Source organism: Pongo pygmaeus, chromosome 3 (assembly GCF_028885625.2).
Source record: "Pongo pygmaeus isolate AG05252 chromosome 3, NHGRI_mPonPyg2-v2.0_pri, whole genome shotgun sequence".
NCBI lineage: Eukaryota > Metazoa > Chordata > Mammalia > Primates > Hominidae > Pongo > Pongo pygmaeus.
Genome location: NC_072376.2, coordinates 156,104,461 through 156,115,293, shown reverse-complemented (window position 1 = coordinate 156,115,293; position 10,833 = coordinate 156,104,461).

Genomic DNA, 10,833 nt, shown 5'->3' with positions numbered 1-10,833 from the left:
CAACACCCTAACTAACATCACAACTAAAAGAACTGTAGAACCAGGAGCAAACAAACTCCAAAGAAGACAAGAAATAACAAAGATCAGAGCAGAAATGTAGAAGATAGAGACATGAAAAACCCTTTAACAAATGAACAAATTCAGGAGCTGGTTTTTGGAAAAAACTAATAAAATAGACCTCTAGTTAGACTAATAAAGAAGAAAAGAAATAAGAATCAAATAGACACAATAAAAAATGATGAAGAAGATATTACCACTGACCCCACAGAAATACAAACAACCATAAGAGAATATTATAAACATCTCTATGCAAGTAAACTAGAAAATCTTGAAGAAAAGCGTAAATTCCTGAGCAATACACCCTTCCAAGACTGAACCAGGAAGAAGTTGAATCCCTAAATAGACCAATAACAAGTTCTGAAATTGAGGCAGTAATAAATAGCCTACCAACCAAGAAAAAGCCCAGGACCAGATGGATTTACAGCTGAACTCCACCAGAGATATAAAGAGGAGCTGGTACCATTTCTTCTGAAACTATTGCAAACAATTAAAAAGGAGGGACTTCTCCCTAATTCATTTTATGAGACCAGCATCATCCTGATACCAGAACCTGGCAGAGATACAACAACAACAACAAAAAACTTCAGGCCAATATCCCTGATGAACATTGACGCAAAAGTCCTCAATAAAATGCTGGCAAACTGAATCCAGCAGCACATCAAAAAGCTCATCCACCATGATCAAGTCAGCTTCATCCCTGAGATTCAAGGCTGGTTCAACATACACAAATTAATAAACATAATTAATCACATAAACAGAACTAAAAACAAGCACCACATGATTATCTCAATAGACGCAGAAAAGGCCTTCAATAAAATTTAACATATCTTCATGTTAAAAACTCTCAATAAACTAGCTATCAATGAAACATATCTCAAAATAATAGGAGCCATTTATGATAAACCCACAACCAATATCACACTGAATGGGCAAAAGCTGGAAGCATTCCCCTTGAAAATCAGCATAAGACAAGGATGCCCTCTCTTACCACTCCTATTCAACACAGTATTGGAAGTTCTTGCCAGGGCAATCAGGCAAGAGAAAGAAATAAAGGAATTCAAATAAGAAGAGGAAGTCAAATTGTCTTTGTAGAGGACATGATTCTATATCTAGAAAACCCCATTGTCTCAGCCCAAAAACTTCTTAAGCTGTTAAGCAACTTCAGCAAATTCTCAGGATACAAAATCAATGTGCAAAAATCACAAGGATTCCTATACACCAAAAATAGACAAGCAGAGAGTCAAATCATGAATGAACTCCCATTCACAATTGCTGCAAAGAGAATAATATACCTAGGAATACAGCTAACAAGGGAAGTGAAGCATCTCTTCAAGGAGAACTACAAACCACTGCTCAAGTAAATCAGAGAGGACATAAACAAATGGAATATTATTCCATCCTCATGGATAGGAAGAATCAATATTGTGAAAATGGCCATACTGCCCAAAGTAATTTATAGATTCAATGCTATTTCCATTAAACTACCATTGACATTCTTCACAGAATTAGAACAAACGACTTTAAAACTCATATGAAACCAAAGAGCCCAAATAGCCAAGACAATCCTAAGCAAAAGGAACAAAGTTGGAGGCATTATGCTACCTGACTTCAAACTATATTACAAGGCTACAGTAACGAAAACAGCATGGTACTAGTACAAAAACAGACACATACACCAATGGAACAGAATAGAGAACTCAGAAATTAGACTACACATCTACAACCATCTGATCTTTGACAAACCTGACAAAAACAAGCAGTGGGGAAAGGATTCCCTATTTAATAAATGGTGCTGAAAGAACTGGGTAGCCATTTGCAGATAATTGAAACTGGACCCCTTCCTTACACCTTATACAAAAATTAACTCAAGATGGATTAAAGAATTAAATGTAAAACTCAAGATTATAAGAACCCTAGAAGAAAATCTAGGCAATACCATTGAGGACATAGGCATGAACAAAGATTTCATGACAAACACATCAAAAGCAATTGCAACAAAAGCAAAAATTGACAAATGGAATCTAATTAAACTAAAGAGCTTCTGCACAGCAAAAGAAATGATCATCAGAGTGAATGGACAGCCTACAGAATGGGAGAAAATTTTTGCAATCGATCCATCTGACTAATATCCAGAATTTACAAGGAACTTTTAACAAATTTACAAGAAAAATACCCTTTAAAAAGTGGGAAAAGGACATGAACAGACACTTCTCAAAAGAAGACATTTATGCAGCCAACAAACATACATAAAAAGGCTAAACATCACCAATCATCAGAAAAATGCAAATCAAAACCACAATGAGATGTCATCTCACGCCAGTCAGAATGGCTATTATTAAAAAAATCAAGAAACAACAGATGCTGATGAGGCTGTGGAGAAATAGGAACACTTCTACACTGTTGGTGGGAATACAAATTAGCTCAACCACTGTGGAAGACAGTGTGGAGATTCCTCAAAGACCTAAAGACAGAAATACCATTTGACCCAGCAATCTCAATACTAGGTATATACCCAAAGGAATATAAATCATTCTATTATAAAGATACATGCACTCATACTTCATTGCAGCACTATTCACAATAGCAAAGACATGGAATCAACCCAAATGCCCATCAATGATGGACTGGATAAGGAAAATGTTGTACATATACACCATAGGATACGATGCAGCCATAAAAAGGAATGAGATCATGTCCTTTGCAGGGATATGGATGGAGCTGGAAGCCATTCTCCTCAGAAAACTAACGCAGGAACAGAAAACCAAACACTGGATGTTCTCACTTATAATTGGGAGCTGAAAAATGAGAACACATGGACACAGGGAGGGGAACAACACACCTTGGGGCCTGTTGGTGTGTACGGCAGGAGAGAGAGCATCAGGAAAAATAGCCAATGCATGCTGGGCTTAATACCTAGGTGATGGGTTGATAGGTGCAGCAAACCACCATGGCACACATTTTTCTATGTAACAAACCTGCACATCCTGCACATATATTCTGGAATTTAAAATAAAAATAAAAAAGCAAAACAAAACAACCACATCAAAAAGTGGGCAAAGGACATGAATAGACATTTTTCAAAAGAAGACATACAAATGGCCAATAAGCATATGAAAAAAATGCTCAACATCACTAATCATCAGATAAATGGAAATGAAAACTACAATAAGATATACTCTTACCCTATCAGAATGCTATTATTAAAAATACAAAAAATAGCAAATGCTGGTGAGGGTGCAGAGAGAAGGGAAGGCTTACACACTGCAGGAGGGAATATAAATTAGTACAACTTCTATGGAAAAGAGTATGGAGATTTCTCAAAGGACTAAAAGTAGAACTACCATTTGATCCAGCAATCCCACTACTGGGTATCTACCCAAAGGAAAATAAATCATTATACCAAAAAGATACTTGGAATTGTATGCTTATGATAGCCCTATTCACAGTAGCAAAGACATGGAATCACCGGAAGTGTCCATCAGTGGATGAGTGGATAGAGAAGTTGTGGTATATGTATACAATGGAATAATATTCAACCATAAAAAATAATGAAATTATGTCTTTTGCAGCAACATGGGAGAAACTTGAGACCATTATCTTAAGTGAAATGACTCAGAAACAGAAAGTCAAATACTGTATGCTTTCACTTATAAATGGGAGCTAGGTGAAATGTACACATGGAAAAAAAAGTTTGTGGATATAAAACACAATTAGCCTTATACCAGCTGTTTTTAATAATATGGAGCAACAGAAACTCTCAGACAGTGTTGGAGTGTAATTTGGTGTATCACTTTGAAAAACAGCTTTAAATTTGAACATAAGCAGACACTATGATTCACCATTTTCACTCGCAGCCATAGACCTTTGAAAAACCGGTATATTTGCCAGAAGATACTGCCTAGCGTTGTTCATAGGAGCATTATTTGTTTTAGTCCTGAAATGAAAATAACCCAAATAGTTATCTACAGGAGAACGGATAAAATTTGGCATATTCATACTATGAAATGTACCATATAGTGAAAATGATTGAATAACCATCACATGCATTAATGTGGCTGAATTGCAAAAACACGATTTTATTTATAGAGTTGAAAACCATCAAAACCTAATCAATGCATTGTTCATGGGAACATACACAGGTAAAAACACTGTAAGGAGAAGTACTGGAATGTTTAACACAAAATTTAAGATAGAGATTATAAGTGTGGAGGAGGGAGGCTAATAAGATCAGAGAGGAACACACAAGGTTCTGTTAAGTCCTATTTCTTGTGGAGAAGGAAGCAGACGGGTGTTTTATATTGCTGTTTTTAAAATCATGATGTTTCATATATCTTCACTTTGTATAATGTATTTCTTCCTCTGTTTCATTCACACTCACACCCACACTCATGAAATTCCATTCAGGTTAGCAATAAAAACTAAAAGTTACTTAAGAGTAAATCTATAAAAACCACATATAACTTTTATGAAGAAAATTCTGAAAGTTTCTTGAAGGGCATAGAGTGGGAAAATTATGTACAACCATGGCCCTGGAACTCAATATGGGTGAGTGAACTCAATATTGGAAAAGTGACAATTCTCCTCAAATTGTCCTTATAATTTAGTGCAGTTTTTTAAATAGATCTTGATAAGCTGACCATACATTCTATTGAAAGGTAAAGGGTCCAATTTAGCCAAGATAAATTTGAGGTACAAGAATAAAGAAGAAAAGGTCATCCAACACGTATCAAGACATCTCATTTCCTTAAAAAAAAAAAAAAAGACTTTGGGAAATGAAGAAATAGAGGTAACATTTGTAGGCAACTCTTTCAAGAAGTTTGGCTGTGCAGAGGAGCAAGAACACAATTTGTAATTTTTTCTGATACAGAGAAACATTTCACCTTATAGATCAGCTGCTTCCTGTGAAATTGAGATGTAGCTCAGGACACAGATAATGTAGCTCATGAAACAGATAATGTAGCTCAGGTTTTCCCTAACTTCCTAAGAATTTCCCAGGGTTCCTGTCACAGCAGATTCTTTTGTCACATCCTAGACCAATTGCATCAGATTATCCAAGGGTGGGGCCTGGGGATCTTTATTTCCAATAAGCTGCCAGATGATTCTTATGTTCTGACTAGGTCATATAGCACTGACCCCTCCTCCCCCTGGCTTTTTTAAGTCCTGGGATACATGTGCTGAATGTGCAGGTTTGTTACATAGGCATAAATGTGCCATGGTGGTTTGCTGCACCTATCAACCCGTCATCTAGGTTTTAAGCTCTGCATGCATTAGGTATTTGTCCCAGTGCTCTCCCTACCCTTTCCCCCGACCCCCTGACAGGCCCTAGTGTGTGATGTTCCCATCCCTGTGTCCATGTGTTCTCATTGTTCAGCTCCCAATTATGAGTGTGAACATGCAATGTTTTGTTTTCTGTTCCTGTGTTAGTTTGCTGAGGATGATGGTTTCCAGCTTTATCCATGTCCCTGCAAAGGACATGAACTCATTCTTTTTTATGGCTGCATAGCATTCCATGGTCTATATGTGCCACATTTTCCTTATCCAGTCTATCATTCATGAGCATTTGAGTTGGTTCCAAGTCCTTGCTATTGTAAACAGCGCTGCAATAAATATACATGTGCATGTGTCTTTATAATAGAATGATTTATAATCCTTTGGGTATATGCCCAGTAATAGGATTGCTGGGTCAAATGGTATTTCTGGTTCTATATCCTTGAGGAATCACCACAGTGTCTTCCATAATGGTTGAATTAATTTACACTCCCACCAACAGTGTAAAAAGAATTGTTGTTAGAAATAAATGGTTAATAAAACATGTCTTGTGAAAGTTTAAATATAACTTTAAAATAAAAATGATCATTGAGAGAATATATATTTTCCATGGATGGGAATGATTTCTACAGAATTTGGAGTCAGCTTTAGTTACCAAGGGATTCTTCAGTAAAATTCTTTATAAACGTGTCTAACTTGCCAAATTAAAAAGGAAACTTAGATTTATTTATAAGAGTTATAAATATTTAATTGTGTTAATTGGTGTAGAAATGCTTTTCTTTTCTATATATTTTTATAAAAGAGGGAGACATAGTACAAATATTAGTTTGTGGTTTTATCCAACAAGATTTGTGATTCATGTGTTTGCATTTGTTACATTCAAGAGAGAAGCAGGTTTAGGATGTGGCAGAATAATTATAAAGGTTTCTGTCTCTTCTGAATTCTTACAGCCCTCAATTTGTACTTTTAGTTAAAGAGTGCTTTCATGGTATTTTTTCAATTACACAAATAATGTATGGATAGATTCTCATTGTAATTGATTAAAACTATTCAAAACATTAATAATGACTTACAGATGCGTTGTATGTGCTTACTTGGAGTATTTTGTCATGGATTACCTAATTTAATTCTCAGAATTCTCAGAATTTTGTGAACTATGCCCCATAATTATTTTACAAAAGGGGAATTACAGGTTTCTGCATCTGGAAAATAATAGAACTAGATTTTGAACCCACATAATTTGACTCCAGAGTACACATTATGGACTTTCTAATCTGATCATCAACCATACATGGAAAGAAACTTCAAAAACTCCCTTCATCCCCACCTTCTCTCCCTGACACAGAGATTAGCAGTCTCAGCAACTTTTCTGTGTCCCCTTCTCATTCCCCTTGTATGCATTTGTGTGTATAGCTATACCTATGCATATGTGTCTTTTATTAAACATAAGTGGGATTTATACCACAGATGGTTTCATGATTTGATTTTCTGCAAAATAACTCTTAGAGTTTTAAATTTCATTACATATAATCTACTACATTTTTAAAAAGTGGCTAAATATTCCATAGTACGTATGTAGCAAACCTTTTGAAATGGTTGCTGGGGGAATAGACAGACCCTTTCCAATTTTTCCCAATTATAAATGATGCTCTAATGACCATCCTTGTGCAAGGTGTGAATATGTCTGTAGGATAGACTCAAACAGAATGGCTCATAAAAAATCATATGAATAATTAAAATTCCAATAGATACTGCCAATCTGGACTTCAAAAGGCTGTGAAAATTTACACTCCCTGCCATCAGCAGGTTCATTTTCCCACATCTCACCAGCACTTGATATTATCAATCTCTGTAAATTTTTGCCAATCTAATGAGGAAATTAGATTTGCTACTTTATTTCTTAATTTCCTTTTTGTATCTTCTGTTTAATGCTACACGCATGCACCTGCTAAGGCAGTGCCTGACATATAATAACACTCAATAAATAATTGTTCAATGAATCGAAGAATAAATATATTGGTCATTTGTATTTTTTTGGTAATTTATCAGCTTATGTATTTTTTACCATTTTTATTTTGAGCTATGTCTTTTTCTCATGCTTCATAAGACACTTACATATTCTTGATGGTGGTCATTGTTATATATGCTGCAAATATTTTTTTTCTACTCTATTGCTTGATTTAACTTCATGGAAAATTTTTATTCAGAGGGTTTTATTATTTATTATTTATTATTATTATTATTTTTGAGACGGAGTCTTGCTCTGTCACCCAGGCTGGAGTGCAATGGTACAATCTCGGCTCACTGCAAGCTCCTCCTCCTGGGTTCACGCCGTTCTCCTGCCTCAGTCGCCTGAGTAGCTGGGACTACAGGCCCCAGCCACCACGCCCGGCTAATTTTTTGTATTTTTAGTAGAGACGGGGTTTCACTGTGTTAGCCAGGATGGTCTTAATCTCCTGACCTCGTGATCCGCCCACCTTGGCCTCCCAAGAGGGTTTTATTTTTTAAATATCAAATTTGAGTATCTTTCTCTTTATGCATAGAAAGGCCTTTCTTAGAACCAAAGGTGATAAAAATATTCTAGTAGAATTTATTCTAATATTTGTATAAATTTGTTTATAGTTCTTAAATTTATTTAATGTGTGTATGTCTGTGTGTGTTCAAATTAAGTGTGACTTTATGTTTTCCTAAATAATGCCAATAGCATTAAATTCTTCTACATTCATGGTATTGTTTCTTCCTTTGTCCCTTGCTTGGTTTAGGGATGAAGTATCTGATAAATTAGAGAGAGGTCTGCTGATGGATTAGAAAAGCCTTAAAAAGCTTGCCATGTGCCTTAAATTCTGTCCCCTATGCTAGGGTACTATTTTCAGAAGACCCTGTTCAATCTATATTTGCTACTTGGCAAATATAAAAACTGACATTGTGTCACCATCTTTTTGGGAAAAGCAGACTCTACCATTTCTGCCACCACAGGAACATCTAAAGCTACTTTGTGACTAAGAGTTTGAGTCTCTACCCTTACATTCTTTCTCAGCAGGTACATATTATTTAGTAAATCTGGTAAACTTGGGCCAAATTTTGCAGTAGACTTCTCCCTTGGATACTACCACTATGGGATTTGGATTCTTCATGGGTCACCAGCTATAAAAGGTCAGCCCTGCTTTTATCCCCTGTATGGTTCCTTTACTGCAGAATATTCCCAGCATGACTATCTGAAAGCAGTCTTTCAGAAACTCTACCAAAGAGACCTTGCCACAGATGGTGAAGACACAAAAGGAGGGAAAGCATACATTCAGAGTAGAGTCAGAGAACCTCTAATATGCCTTTTTAAAAATTTCATTTTTTACATTTGTCAATTTTTGCTTCTGTTGCAATTGCTGTTGACGTCTTCATCATGAAATCTTTGCCCATGCCTATGTCCTGAATGGTATTGCCTAGGTTTTCTTCCAGGGTTTTTATAGTTTTGGATTTTACATTTAAGTCTTTAATCCATCTTGAGTTAATTTTTGTATAAGGTGTGAGGAAGGGGTCCAGTTTAAACTAAAGAGCTTCTGAACAGCAAAAGAAACTATTAACAGAGTAAACAGACAACCTACAGAATGGGAGAAAATTTTTGCAAACTATGCATCTGACAATGGTTTAATATCTATAAGGAATTTAAACAAATTTACAAGAAAAAAAAAACAACTCTATAGAAAAGTGGGCAAAGGACATGAATAGACACTTCTCAAAAGGAGACTGCAGAATATTCCCAGCACGACTATCTGAAAGCAGTCTTTCAGAAACATAAATGTGACCAACGATCATATGAAAACAAGCTCAGCATCACTGACCATTAGAGAAATGCAAGTCAAAACCGCAATGAGATACCATCTTACACCAGTCAGAATGGCAAATATTAAAAAGCCAAAAGATAACAGATGCTGGCAAGGTTGTAGAGAGAAAGGAATGGTTATACACTGTTGGTGGGAGTGTAAATTAGTTCAACCATTGTGGAAGAAAGTGTGGAAGACAGAGATTCCTCAAAGACCTAAAGACAGAAATCCCATTCAACCCAGCAATCCCATGACTGGGTATATACCCAAAAGAATATAAATCATTGTATTATAAAGACACATACACGTGTATGTTCATTGCAGGACTATTCACAATAGCAAAAACATGGAATCAACCTAAATGCCCATCAATGACAGATAGGATAAAGAAAATGTGGTACATATGCACCATGGATACTATGCAGCCATAAAAAAGAATGAGATCATGTCCTTTGCAGGGACATAGATGGAGCTGGAGGCCATTATCCTTACCAAACTAACACAGGAATAGAAAACCAAATACTGCATGTTCTCACTTATACGTGGGAGTTAAGTGAAGAGAACATGTGGACACAGGCAAGGGAACAACACACACTGGGGCCTATAAGAGGATAGATATTGGGAGGAGGGAGAGAATCAGGAAAAAAAACTAATGGGTACTACTAGGCTTAATATCTGGGTGATGAAATAATCTGTACAACAAATCTCCGTGACACAGGTTTACCTATGTAACAAACTTGCACATGTACATGTGAACTTAAAAGTTAAAAATTTCATTCGTTTTTCTATCTGTGTGAATACTTTTGCCTATGTCCTTCCAAATTTACATTTTTTAAACTTCTCCCCATTGTGTCTTCTCTTAGAAGTGGAAAAGCTGAAGTTTTGCTAGTGAAGTCTGTGTCCTGAGTTGCAAACTGCTTTTCTTCATCTCATCTCAATCTGAGCTTCCCTTTTCCCCAGTTAAAGGAGAATCTGTCCTCCATGGTTTCTAGCTTTTACTGAATCAAATTTTTTCCCCCCTTTTTTTTTTCTGGCCTGGATTTTCCTCTAATTACACATTACACCGTGACCTCTCAAACCTAAGCCTTATTGTCTTCCTTGGGAGAAGCAGAGGAGTATCAAGTTTATCAATCCTACTTGTGATTTCATCCTTCTGTTACAGCTTCTCAGGTTGTGAGTTGTGATTTCATCCTTGTGTTACAGCTTCTCAGGTTGTGAGCATGTGCCGAAGTTTTATTTCAAACTTACAATAAGGAAGAAGCTTCTAAGAAAGCCAGTTCAAAGATTTCCTCTTGGTAGAGGCATCTTATGGGGAAATGCATGGTTATGTAATCATTATTAGATTATGTATTTTTAAAAAGCATGTATAGTTTAAGATCATTAGGCCTATTACAAGATGACTCAAGCTGGTGGTGTTACTCTAATTTCTCCAAAGGGTTCTTTTTTTTTTTTTTTTTTTTTTTTTTTTTTTTATGACAAGGTCTCACTCTGTTGCCCAAGCTGGAGTGCAGTGGTGTAATCATAGCTCACTGCAGCCTTGATCTCAGGGGCTCAAGTGATCCCCCCGCCTCAGCCTCCCTGGTAGCTGGGACTACAGGCATGTACCACCATGCCCAGCTATTTTGTTTTGTTTATAAAAAATTTCCAGAAGAGACAAGGTCTTTCTATGTTCCTCAGGCTGGCCTCA